Source organism: Scyliorhinus canicula, chromosome 18 (genome assembly GCF_902713615.1).
Source record: "Scyliorhinus canicula chromosome 18, sScyCan1.1, whole genome shotgun sequence".
NCBI classification, from domain to species: domain Eukaryota; kingdom Metazoa; phylum Chordata; class Chondrichthyes; order Carcharhiniformes; family Scyliorhinidae; genus Scyliorhinus; species Scyliorhinus canicula.
In genome coordinates, this window is record NC_052163.1 from 87159549 (window position 1) to 87173047 (window position 13499).

At 50.4% G+C, this 13499-nt stretch overlaps 1 long non-coding RNA gene across 1 annotated transcript in view; it reads left to right on the top strand.

Moving 5' to 3' along the window:
• LOC119952983 overlaps positions 1–13499 on the top strand; it is an 80724-nt gene that overhangs the window by 61500 nt on the left and 5725 nt on the right. The gene's annotated exons all lie outside the window — the stretch shown is intronic.

Sequence of the window (13499 nt, forward strand, 5' to 3'; positions counted from 1 at the left end):
ACTTCAGCTTAGTTTTAACTTAGTGAAATGTTTGTGCGCTGTCTGCTTCAGAAGTAACAGGTATGGCTAAATTGCACAGTACAACCACCTGATTTTGAGCCCTGCCTAATATTATGCCCAGAGGCGGACTTACACTTTTGGGGGTCCCACGCTCCCCCTCTTTGTGGGGGCCCCACGTCATCATGCCCTGTCCCTAGGTGATGTAGCAGCCTGCCCCAATGATGTGAGCCTCACCTCCAATGTCATTGCCCACAATGATGCCAAAACCCACCCCGAATTATGTCAATGCCCTCCTGACCCCACCCACCCTCAGCTCACGCCATGCAAGGCACAGAAACCCCAAGTCTCGCCCTCACTGCCAAGCCTTGTTGTTGCCCAGCCCTCTTACTCTCAGCCTTACTGCCTGGCTGGCCTCTGGTGCTGGTCAAGCCGCCCCGCTCCCGCTGATCACTGCTCCCCGATTCCCTGAGGCACGACACCGGCGCTTGCCTAGTCTTTGCACCTTCTGACTGCCGCTCTGCTCACCTCTCGCTTGAGTGGCCGGGCCTTGACCCTCGACCGTCGACAACCACGTGTGCTCCTGGTTGACTGCCTGGCTGCTACTTTAATCTGGTCTTGTTGTATGTCCGCCCACTCTCCTTAGCCCTAGCCTGGAGGTCAAGCGTCGCCTCGCTACTCCCTTCGATGGCCATTGACCAGCTTCTCCTCCTCGCCTCATTGAAACGATTTGCAGCAGAGGCAGATTTAACTTTTGGAGGCACACACAGCCATCTCTCAGTATGGCTTCCCTATTGGACAGGGCCCCATGCTGCAACGCTGTGTGTTTTATTGTCAGTCCGCCTCCGATTAGACCTTATATGTTCCTGCCCCAGTGGACGTGTACACATATATAGGTGGTGAAATATAAAGAGGGCTTTGCATTATTGGAGATTCTATCTTTCTAATGGATTGATCAATGAAGGCTCTTTCTGCTTTTTCAGTTTCTAGTTCAGATCAATAAGCAACATTTGAAGATGAGTGTTATCCTGGTGTTCCTACACATTGCATTTATATAGCATCTTTAACATCTCAAAAACCTTCCGAGGGCACTTCACAGGAAGCAAGATGTGACTCGGAGCCAGGAGATTAACCCAAGTGACCAACAGCTTGGTCAGAGAGGTAAGTTTTAAGGAACTTCTTAAAGAAGGAAAGACCGAGAGGTTCAATGATAGAATTCTAGAGCTTATAAGGTTCAGAGAGCTGAATGGTGGGATAGAGGAAATTGGGGAAGCCCAAAATACCATTTCAGGAGTGCGGATATATCTCTGAGAATTTATTGGATGAGAAAGGTTGTGGAGAGGAGGGGAGGGACAAAACCGTGGATGGTTGAGAATTTTAAAACTGATGCTTTGTTGAACCAGAAGCTGGTCTAAACAAGCACAGGGCAGGAGGGTTAACAGGACAAAATTAGGGGACAAATAGCAGAGCTTTGGATGGGCTGAAGCTTATGGACGGTGGAAGATAGCCAACGTTCTTCCCTCAACACGAGCATGACCAAGAGAACAGATGAACTGTTTCTCCATCTCACTGTCACTTGCATGGTGTAAAGTGGCTGCCATACTTGTCTAACTTTCTGTGCCTCAAAGAAATTCACTTAACTGAAGTGAAATGCTTTGCACTGTTGTTAAGAGGCGACAAGGTGCCATGTGTGGTAGTATGACTAGGGGTATTACGGTACCTTGGAAGTGAGCTGCTATTGGTGCAGAGGACTCGCTGCCCATTGGCCCGGGTAAGTCATGTGCCTCTCAGCCGATTGGCTGAGATGTAGGTAGCTCCGCCTACAAGGCGGGATATAAGAACCCGTGCTTCCCGGCAGTCGGTCATTCTTCTATACGTTTGCTGCCGGGCACACATCTTGTGCATTAAAGCCTATCGTTTGGATCTCATCTTCGTCTTGTGTCCAATTGATGGTGCATCACCATGTAAATACACATATCTTTTTCTGACCTACTCCACAAAGATCTGTCTCTTGGGTAAGGAACTGGGGGCATCTGTTGCTGTCACGGGAAGAGAGGAGGGAATAAAAGGTGATAATTGAATTTTTAAAAAGTTAAGTGGATTAAAAGGAAACTGAGGCTACGGTAGCAGGTCGACTACCTGTTACTCACCTCCCGAATTTCCGAGGAGAATTGGGTGGCAACGTTCAATTTGATAGAGAGTGGGATTTTCCGTCCCACACCCCCCTGCCCCCCACCCCCGCGTGACGTGCTTCGAGGAAGCGGAGGTGGGCCTGTCATTGGCTGCAGCGAGACGGGAGGTCAACGGGTTTTCCCGTTGTTCCCACCCTCCGGGGTAATCCGTAGCATGGGGCGGGGAGAGGGAGGTTTGCCGTCGGCAGAAGTGGATTATCCCATCTGTGGGAATGGCCAGAAAATTTCAGACCTCCCGGTCAGTGGAGAATGTTAAAATCAAGCCGCGAAGCAACAAAAAGGTAATATTTGAGAGCTAATCAAGGCCTGGTGGCTTGGATTGTCTCTGATTGCTCTTGTTTTTATCGGTGAGGCAGCTGTTGCCATGACCTTGACAGCAGCGAGAGTTTTCATTGGATGCTCTGGGTCGCCACGCTCACGAAGGGAGAGTTATCTGTGAGAGTTTAAAGCTTCAACATGTCCCAGTAGGATCAGTCAAGGAACAAAAATAGTTACATGATAATCATTTCTGCTGAGTGTTATCTCCTTCCCACAAGAGTGCAGCCTATGGTATAGTTTTATCAGACTTGCCAAGGTTAGTCCCTTGGGAATATTGAGGTTTCCTGAGAAACACAGGAGCAGAGGCAAATCCATTGAAGTGAATAAAACTGGGGTCGAGGGCAGTGGGGGGTGGGGTGGGGCCGGAGGAGGTGATTGTGCAGGGTTATTTAAACACAGTGAGATGGACTCACAGCCACAAAACAATGGCACCCACTGGAAATGAGTTTGATGCGTCAAGCCAATATCACAGGGATAGCGATTTATATAAACATACGTGGATAATAGATTTAGACACGTATAATGCAGCTGGGAGTCAGTACGGAACGAAGAATTTTACAAGCACTGAGATGCAGTGTAAAAAGCGCTGACATGGCGATGGCACAGCCATGGAAAGGCACGACATGGGATATACTTGAGTGCAGCGCAATGGCTTTCCCTTTGCGGGGACGTGCCACAGCGTTACAGTGTGAATTTCTGCTGCAGACACAAATTTGTTCTCCTGACCCTTTACCAGAGTCAGTGCTGATGAGCCCAGAATTGACAGTCAACATTTGTTAATAAGATCAGCGCTTGCACTAAAGGATGCTGGGCCGGGGGTGGGAGGGAGGAGGGGAGCTGCAGGAGTGAAGCTTAGTTCTTTTGATTTAATTTGTACCATGAAAAGGAATTGGGAATAAATTATATCCTTTTCCCTTTCATGTCCGCTAATGTGGGCCAATTACAGGTCACCTGGTGGTTGAGCAAGGAAGTGACCACTCAGTGTGATACTGAGCCGTACACACCAGGAAACCTCCGGCTCCAGTCCAGGAGCTGATTTTGTTGATCACAGTCAGTACAACTCTTTAGTGGCAATTGGCCTCAGCACCACTTGGCTTAGGGGTTGGGGAGAGGAAAATTAATAGGATTTATACCCAATGATCCTCATTGCAAAGTGTATATTGCTCAGGACAGGGTTACACTCAGCTTTGATGCTGCCCAGATGTGAATAGTAGGCCACTATTCACTGTCCATTCTGGCACATAAAGGATGGTCCCACAGGTCCTGCAGTCAGCTGGAGTTTGGGCCCATCGGTCCCGCACAGAGATGGAGTCTGGGCCCACAGGTCCCGCAGTCTGCTGCAGTTTGGCCCACAGATCCTCTTTGTGTGAAGGTTTGTGTCCCCAGGTATGGGCTACCTTCCAATATCAGGTGTTGTTCCAGCGGGCAGATCAGGAACCAGGAAGCTGGCAGCGGAGTGAGACAGAACAACTGTGAACATGAGTGCAGTACAGAGTGAGTGCTGCACTGTCAGAAGGGCTGTCCTTCAAACATGATATGAATCATGGCCCTATCTGCCCTTAAAAGGGATGGTGTAACTTTTTAAAAATTTGATCATGGGATGTGGGTGTCATTGAAAAGGCCACCATTTGATGCCCATCCCTAAATGCCCTTTGTGGTGATATGATTTGCATAGCTGTCTGCCATTTGTGCAGAACACCGGCTTACCATCGGCCCTGGTCGGTCATGTGCCTCCCGACCGATTGGTTGAGACCAGTCATGTGACTGCTCTCTGATTGGTCGAGAGGCTGAGTTAACCACGCCTCCTTACCGAAGTATAAATAGTCGTAGCGCCCGGCGGTCGTCCATTTTATTGTAGACAACCGCAGGGCTAAGTTCTAGCTTATTAAAGCCTAACTTTTGTATAGCAACTCGTCTCTCGTGCAATTGATGGCTCATCAATTTAATAAGCTAGATTTTTGAAGATGGAGTTCCGGATCAAGCCCGAATGCCTCCGCATCAGCCCGCAAACTCCGAACTCTACAGAACTTTTTCAACATTGGCTGGCATGTCTCGAAGGATACCTGGGGTCTGCAACCAGCCCCCCCAGCATGGCACAGAAGCTGCACATCCTCCACTCCAGCGTGGGTATCGACGCCTACGCGTTAATCAAGGAGGAGAAAGATTACGATGCCGCCATACTAAAGCTGAATGGACAATTCCTTAAACCAGTCAACAGGGTATTCGCCCGACATCTGCTGGCCACCAGACAACAGCTCCCCGGTGAGTCATTAGACCAATTTTACCAGGCCCTCGCCATCCTGGGGAGGAATTGCTCCTGCCTCGCAGTTTCAGCTATGGAGCACATGGAACTGCTGATCAGAGATGTTTACGTGGTTGGGATGCAGTCCCCCGCTATCCGCCAGCGGATGCTGGAGAAAGACGACCTTAGCTTAACTGAGGCACGGACTCTCTCCACCTCCCTGGAGGTCGCCGATCAAAACGCCCGCGCCTATGTCCCCAGCCGTGCGGCACCATCCTGGGCCTCCTGGCCCATGCTGGCCCCTCCTGGACGCCGCGCAACACTCTCCCCCCCACCCCCGGGCCCCTGCGCCCGGCCTGCACGCCTCTCTCTCCCCTCCGGGCCCTCCCGGTCCCCTCCTAGACGCCGCGCAACTCTCTCCCCCCCCGCCCCCGGGCCCCCGCGCCTGGCCTGCGCGCCTCTCTCTCTCCTCCGGGGCCACTCCAGCGCACCGCGCTACTCTCAGCTCGCCGCCCCCGGGCCCCCGCGCCTGGCCTGCGCGCCTCTCTGCCCCCGCTCCCAGCCGCTCCAATCGGCCCGCCGGCACCGCTAACCCCACCCCCAGCAACCACGAGGGCCCCACAGGCGCCGCCATCTTGGGGCGCCGACTCCACGTGCGGGTCCTGGGCGCTACCATCTTGGGATCCCGACTCCACGTGCGGATCCTGGGCACCACCTTCCGGGACTGGCACGCAAGGTTCTTCCAGCATCTACTCGGACGACGACGACGAATACGGATTTTCTCCATGGCTCGCGGCCATTCAGCTCGACCAGTCACGTCCACGCACGCTCGCCAAAACGACGACGCTCATCTACCTCAACGGCCACGAGACGGGCTGCCTGCTGGACTCCGGGAGCACGGAAAGCTTCGTTCACCCTGCCACGGTAAGACGCTGCGCGCTCCCTGTCCATCCTGTAAAACACAAAATCGGGTTAGCCTCAGGTTCGAACTCCGTCCACATCACCGGCTGCTGCATCGCGGACCTCACGGTCCAAAGGAAGGTTTTTAAAAATTATAAACTCCTTGTCCTCCCTGACCTTTGTGCACCGGCACTCCAAGGACTGGACTTCCAGTGCAAACTGCAGAGCTTGACCTTCCAATTCGGCGGCCCTATACCCCCCCTCACTGTCTGCAGCTTCGCGTCCCTCAAAGTGGACCCCCCCCCTCCTTGTTTGCTAATCTCACCCCCGATTGCAAACCTGTTGTGACACGGAGCAGACGGTACAGCGCCCAGGACCGGTCCTTCATCAGGTCCGCGGTCCATAGGTTGCTGAAGGAAGGGGTCATCGAGGCCAGCAACAGTCCCTGGCGAGCCCAAGTGCTGGTGGTCCGGACTGGGGAGAAAAACCGGATGGTCATCGACTATAGCCAGACCATCAACCGGTTTACGCAACTGGACGCGTATCCTCTCCCCCGTATTTCCGCCATGGTAAACGATATCGCGAAATACAAGGTCTTCTCCACTGTGGACCTTAAGTCCGCTTACCACCAGCTTCCCCTCCGTGCGCGTGACCGCAAATACACCGCGTTTGAGGCAGATGGGCGCCTCTACCACTTCCTTAGGGTTCCATTTGGTGTCACAAATGGGGTCTCGGTCTTCCAACGGGAGATGGACATAATGGTCGACAAGTACGGATTACGGGCTACCTTCCCGTATCTTGATGGTGTTACCATCTGCGGCCACGATCAGCAGGACCATGACGCCAACCACCAGAGATTCCTCCAAACCACAAAACTCCTTAACCTCACATACAATAAGGATAAGTGCGTGTTTAGCACCGACCGTCTAGCCATCCTCGGCTACGTAGTGCATAAAGGAGTGATAGGCCCCGACCCCGAACGCATGCGCCCCCTGATGGAACTCCCTCTCCCCAATACCCTCAAATCCCTCAAACGCTGCCTGGGTTTCTTCGCGTACTGCGCCCAATGGGTTCCCAATTCCGCTGACAAGGCCCCTCATTCAAACCACGACCTTCCCGCCGTCGACAGAGGCCTGCCTATCTCTATTTCCCGATGGCAAGAGGTTATCCCCGATGCCCTACATTCTATCTGCGCACTCCTCTGTACCGCAACAAATCAGACACCTCATGAACGTCTTCTTGTTTTCCCCAGGAAGTCGTCCTCCGGATCCCCTCTCCCGACGTGGCTGGTCACCCCCGGACCCATCTTGCTCTGGAAGCATGTGCGGGTGCACAAGTCCGACCCGTTGGTGGAACAAGTCCAGCTACTCCACGCTAACCCGCAGTACGCGTATGTGGAGTACCCCGACGGTCGGCAGGACACGGTCTCCCTCCGGGACCTGGCACCCGCCAGCGTACGGCCTTCCCCCCCTTCACCACAGACCCCCCCCCCTGTTTTTTTCCCCCCAGCGCCCCACTCAGTTCACCCCTTCCCCATCCATGGCGTCTCCACAGCCAGCTCGGGTGACGGAGACTATTTAAGGACCATCGCTCCCGGACTCCAGGACATCAGCGGAACCACCACCATCGGCTGAACCGACGTCACCTACTCCACTGCGGCGGTCTGCCAGAACGTCACGGGCCACGAAAAGACTGATCAAATCGATTTAAATTGCAACAGCTCCATGGACTTTGTTGGGACTTTGTGTAATATTGCTTATTGTCTGGGCCAGTGGGAAGCCCCAAATTTAATAAAAGAAAGGAGAGAAAATTTTTGTCCTCCCAGCTGCTACTCATATCACCAGTTCTCTCTCCCCCCCTCCCCGGCTCTCGTTGATAGCCCCCCCCCCCCCCCCCGGCTTCTTTCTCCGCAAGGGGTGAATGTGGTGATATGATTTGCATAGCTGTCTGCCATTGGTGCAGAACACCGGCTTACCATTGGCCCTGGTCGGTCATGTGCCTCCCGACCGATTGGTTGAGACCAGTCATGTGACTGCTCTCCGATTGGTCGAGAGGCTGAGTTAACCACGCCTCCTTACCGAAGTATAAATAGTCGAAGCGCCCGGTGATCGTCCATTTTATTGTAGACAACCGCAGTGCTAAGTTCTAGCTTATTAAAGCCTAACTTTTGTATAGCAACTCGTCTCTCATGCAATTGATGGCTCATCACCCTTGAGCTGAGTTGCTTGTTAAGCCTTTTCAGAATCAGCCCCACAGCTGTGGAACTGGAATCACTTGGAGGCCAGACCAGACCAGGTAAGCAATGGCAGATTTCCTTCTCTGTTGGGGCATTAGCGAACCAGATGATGTTTTACAAAAATCGGTGAAGGTTGTCATTACTAAGACTGACAGAATTAGTTAGCTGAATTTGAATTCTACCAGCTGCCATGGTGGGATTTGAACCCATGACCCCAGAGCATTAGCCTAGTCCTCAAGATTACTAGTCTTATGATATTACTACTAGGCCTCTGCGATAAATTTTAAAATAATAATAATCTTTATTAGTGTCACAACCGTACATTAACACTGCAATTAAATTACTGTGAAAATCCCCTAGTCGCCAGAGTCCGGTGCCTGTTCGGGTACACAGAGGGAGAATTCAGAATGTCCAATTCACCTAACAAGCACGTCTTTCGGGACTCGTGGGAGGAAACCGGAGCACCCGGAGGAAACCCATGCAGACAGGGAAGAACATGCTAACTCTGCACACCCAGTGACCCAAGCCAGGAATCGAACCCGGGTCTCTGGTGCTGCGAAGCAGCAGTGCTAACCACTGTGGCACTGTGCCGCCCCTATGTAACCCTCATACGATTCTCTGGGAATCACTTATCATCTCCCCATGGGGCTTGTCTAGTATGAGTTCCCATGGTAACAGACCAGCTGGGATTCATTATCAAGCCCTTGAAATGCCATCCCAGACAGGGACCAGGAGTACTGTTACCCCCTGACTGGGACACGTCATCATGCGGATGATGATACTGAAACTAACCTGAGATTATCACAGATACCGGACAATCACATGTCTGTTTCCTTGCAGTAGTAAGCTGCCCTGATCATATCAGGATTCAACTATGTAACTTTTTTTCAGATCCCTCGTGATGATAGCTACTTCTATTTTTTATATTGTCTGCCATTATGAAGCCAAGATGCACAGAAGCTGTTATGAAGTACAAAGAGACCATGGCCACTGTTGTTATGCCAAAGTAATCCTCGGAAAGCATGACCTAAATGCCAGTAGTCACTCACTTTAATGTTCCACCACTGCCAGCAACATCTTGCTCAACGAGCTCTCTTAATAATAATCCAACAGGCTTCCCCAGTGAATGAGTGGCTCAGTGGTTAGCACTGCTGCCTTAGAATGCCAGGGGACTGGATTCAATTCCAGCATTGGGTGACTGTATGGAGTTTGCACTTTCTCTCCATGTCTGCGTGGATTTCCTCCGGGTGCTTTGGTTTCCTCTCTCAGTCCCAAGATGTGCAGGTTAGGTGAATTGCCCATGTTAAATTGCCCCTTGGTGTTCAAAGATGTGCAGGTCATGAGGGGTTATGGGGATGGGTAGGGGCTGAGGTAGGCTGCTCTTTCAGAGGGTAGATGCAGATTCGTTGGGCCGAATTGCCTCCTTCTGCACAGTATGGATTCTATGGGTCTTGCGTTAGTGCAGATCCCTCAAGGCAGGTACAAAATGGAGCCCACAGGAGAAGCAGCAGAAATGATGATGGCCAACAGCTTAATTAAATAAAGGCCTGGACTCTCCGTAGGCATGATGCTCCATTTTGCCGGCAGCCCGGGGATTGCCCGACGGCGTGGGGCTGCCCCACAATGGGAAACCCCGTTGACCATCCGGCGAAACGGAGCATCCCGCCGGCGTGCTGAAACAGAAATGAGGCACGCGAGGTGGAGAATCCAGCCCAGGGTTACCAGGGTGGCCCTGACTCTTAATGCATTTTCTTGCCTTCTCTTATTGAGTAGCAAGGGAGATAGAAGGGTTGGAACCAAATCCCTGATGAGATGTAAACAGGGAACATATAGAGCTGGCAGTCGGCCACAACTGGCAGGGAAAGTTGGCCTCAAACAGTCCACAGCTCACATTATGACCAGTACTGAGCAGGGGAGAGAGATAACCTCACAGGTGAGCACATTTTAGCTCAGCCATACCCATGTTAGATCGTAGTATGAGCTCAAGCTCAGAGCAACGATGTGATTGTTCCCCAGCTGGTGCAGTTTGTTTCCCTGGTGACCTGTGGTTTATTTGGACATTTTTATTTTTTCTTGCACTGATGGGACAACTATGACATCTGCAAAATATAAACCCATTTTTATTTGGACCTGGCTGGTACATTGCAATTAAATGGATAGCATTTGACATCTAAATTTATGATTACACTTAACTGGTGGGAATGATCAGCAGCCTTAGTGTCACTAGTTGGACATTTTTCATAAAAGAGTGCACATTTATAAAGGCTCGTTCCAGTAAATGTACATCTTGCGCTGCAATTTTCTCAGCTGTAATTAAAATAGAATCTGTACTTTTTTGTCAAAGCTGTACACATAATTACTACCAGTCGCCAGTGCTGTTTCTATGGCAACTGCCAATTATCACAGTATTAGTGGGAAGTGTATTTTCCAGTACGTACCTATAAAAAGTTTCCCTGTGAATGAACTGAGAGGCTTCGATGATACTGTTTGCCTATAATATACTTTTGAAAAGAAAACAAAACAAATGTTTCCCGTGGTGTAATGTTTGGTGGGTTATTTTCTCCACCTGTGGGCGGTGAGGGGTTAGTGCAGTGATTGGAGGCTGCATCGGGAGGGGGAGTAGGACCCCCTTCATACACTAATCGAACTGTGGTATCCTAAAGCGATAGAGTCATCACGGAATACATAAGGTGTAGCTGCAGAGCAAAATGCAACTACTACAGGTGTACGGCTACATCATGACCATCAAAGTCAGCCCGACCAGTCGCAATGCAAGCACCAATGCCATTTACATCACCCTTGGCAGCACAATCTCCTCTGAGAGGCAAAGAACACAGAGGGCAACCACCCATAGCCAATACAGGAACAGCTTTAAGCAATATCTTCCTCTCTCTAACAAGCAAGTCCCAGATTGGGATATCCTATTAATGAGCTTTATCCCGGCGAACTACCAGCTGACCTTTAATAAACGGAGATGTCCTCTTCACAATTGTGCTTGGGGCAATGGCAGGGTCTGGCTTTCTCAGATTATTATGAGGCCTCATTTTGAACCCGTTTTCATCAAGTGACTCAAAGAGATTCCTTTGTGTAAGAAAAAACCTCCTGAGTAATATGAAGATCTCCTTGGCTGCCCAACAGGCTATTAGGTGACACTTTGGGACCTTTGGTCTGAAGCGCAAATTACAGATAATAATAATATTAATGGGTGCCAGTAGGGATACTTCAGTTCCCACATCCAGACAGGGCTTAATGAGGAAGACATCTCCGAGCTGATGATTCTTCCAAGCTCTTCTTAAAGTTTGGGAGGCAAATTCAGCCTGTGTGCTTGGGGGAACTGTTTAAAGTGTACAGGTTGCAGAGCAAAGGCACACATCAAAAGCACACATGATGCTGGTGTAAAAACAATGTCGGATCACATGATGGAGGAGTAAGAGAGCTCTTGAGGAGAGCAGAGTTCTTCATTGCGTGGAGGTAAATGTATAAACAATTGCTATAAATAAATAGTTCTGGTTAAAAAAGACCACAGACTTAAGCAGAATACTTTTTGCCCAAACCCTGTCTAAACTCCTCCCATACAACAAAACCTGTGTGAAGTAAAGAAATAATCTGCATGTACATAGCATCTTCCATGACCTCAAAGAACGCAAGACATTGTACAGCCCAATTTTTGAGTGTTATCGCAGTTCCAACACCATAGCCAATTTGCTCTCAGCAAAGTCCCGCAAGCAGCAATGAGGTAAAAACAAGATCATCTCCTTTAGCTACTGGTTTAGGGACTGGTTTAGCTCAAAAGGCTAAATCGCTGGCTTTTAAAGCAGACCAAGCAGGCCAGCAGCACGGTTCGATTCCCGTACCAGCCTCCCCGGACAGGCGCCGGAATGTGGCGACTAGGGGCTTTTCACAGTAACTTCATTGAAGCCTACTCGTGACAATAAGCGATTTTTTTTTTTACTGGCTGAGGGATGAATTTTAATCAGACCGCCAGGAGAATCCCTGTCCCCTGTTTAAATAGTGTAATGGGAATATTTTACATGCACTAGAGAGGGCAATCTAGGCCTTGTTTTAACTATTCATCTGCAAGATGGGTCGTTGTGGCACATTTGAAGGTGATCGTGTTAAGATTTTGGAGTCCCAGTACAAGGATTTCACTGAGGGACAGCTGGTGTGAGTGGGTGCGCTAATCCATCTGAACAAGTCAGTGTCCATTCTGGTTGAGTGAGGGAGGTGTTTGCTGCTGTAGATAACTGAGAGCTTTGGGCGTAGAAATTACAGTTTGGTATCTGCAACCTATCTCAGAACATCTGCTTCCTCTGAGAAAGTTCCTGACTACAGGTCCAGCTTCTCTGGAGCTCGTTGCTAGGTGTTGTCACTGATATTCTTTGCCTCTTTTGCTTTCACTGCGTCACTGATAAAGTCAAGAGGATTGTTTCCTGTTGCTAATCAAGATTCATTTGTTCAATTTTAGCTCCTACCCTTCCCAGCGATGTTATCTCCCCCATGTCAGTGAAGATATGATTACCTTTCTCCGGAGCTCGCAGCGTTAACCCATTGTTTCCCAGCTGCTGATGCTGCTTGTCGATACTGCTACCACATCTGCTGTCATGTAATATCACATTTGTCCATTGTGCGTCATCCTCACTGTGGTGAATGTAACTCCGTAATTCACACTATTGTATATACATGAGACCATGCATTGATAAGCGCAGTTGCGGTGCCCGACCACTAGGGGGAGTAGCGCTGGGAATGCTTAGGAGTTTGTACAGGGCTCCACCCTTGGCTCCGCCCACAACTCCTCCCCCTGGACTGCTGTATAAATATCAATGCTCAGAACCAGACGTTCAGTTCATCGAGAGTTCAACGTGGAACAGGCTGGCTCCGTTGTAAGTAGATTAAAACCACTGTTCATATCTTAAAGCACGTGTCTAATGAATTGATGGTTCCATCAATTTAATCTACTTAAGAAACAGTCAGGATCAATCATGGAATCAGCCCTCAAGCCTGAGCGACTGGAACTCGACCCGCAGGATGCAGAGGCAAAATAAATTTTTTCTCATTGGCTGTGGTGTTTTAAAGCATACCTGGCGGAAGCAAGCACAGCCGAAACAACAGAGGAGCAGAAACTGAGCCTACTGCATGCGAGGGTGGGCCACAGAATCTCTACTCAACTAAACTGCGCCAGTTCGTACACTGAAGCCCTAGCGCTACTCGGCAAAATGTATGTAAGGCCTGTAAATTAGGTCTACGCGTGACACGTGTTTACTACTCGCCGCCAGCGGCCTACGGAATCGCTCGCAGAATTCCTGAGAGAGCTTAAAACTTTATCTAGTGACTGTAATTACCAGGCGGTTACCACAGCAGAACATAGAGAACTTGCTGTACGCGATGCCTTTGTTGCGGGCCTTAGGTCAAATTACGTGCGCCAGCGACTGCTGGAAAAGGGGGCCCTAAATCTTGAAGTGACTGTTGAACCTGCTACCACTATGGAGGTCTCCTTCCGCAGCCTCACCTCATTCCCCGCGGACCCCGCGACCCCGTCATGGGCCCCCGACCAGCAACTCACCCTGGCCTGCGCCACGCGGCCGCCCAGCCACAATGCTGCCCCAGCCTGCCACTT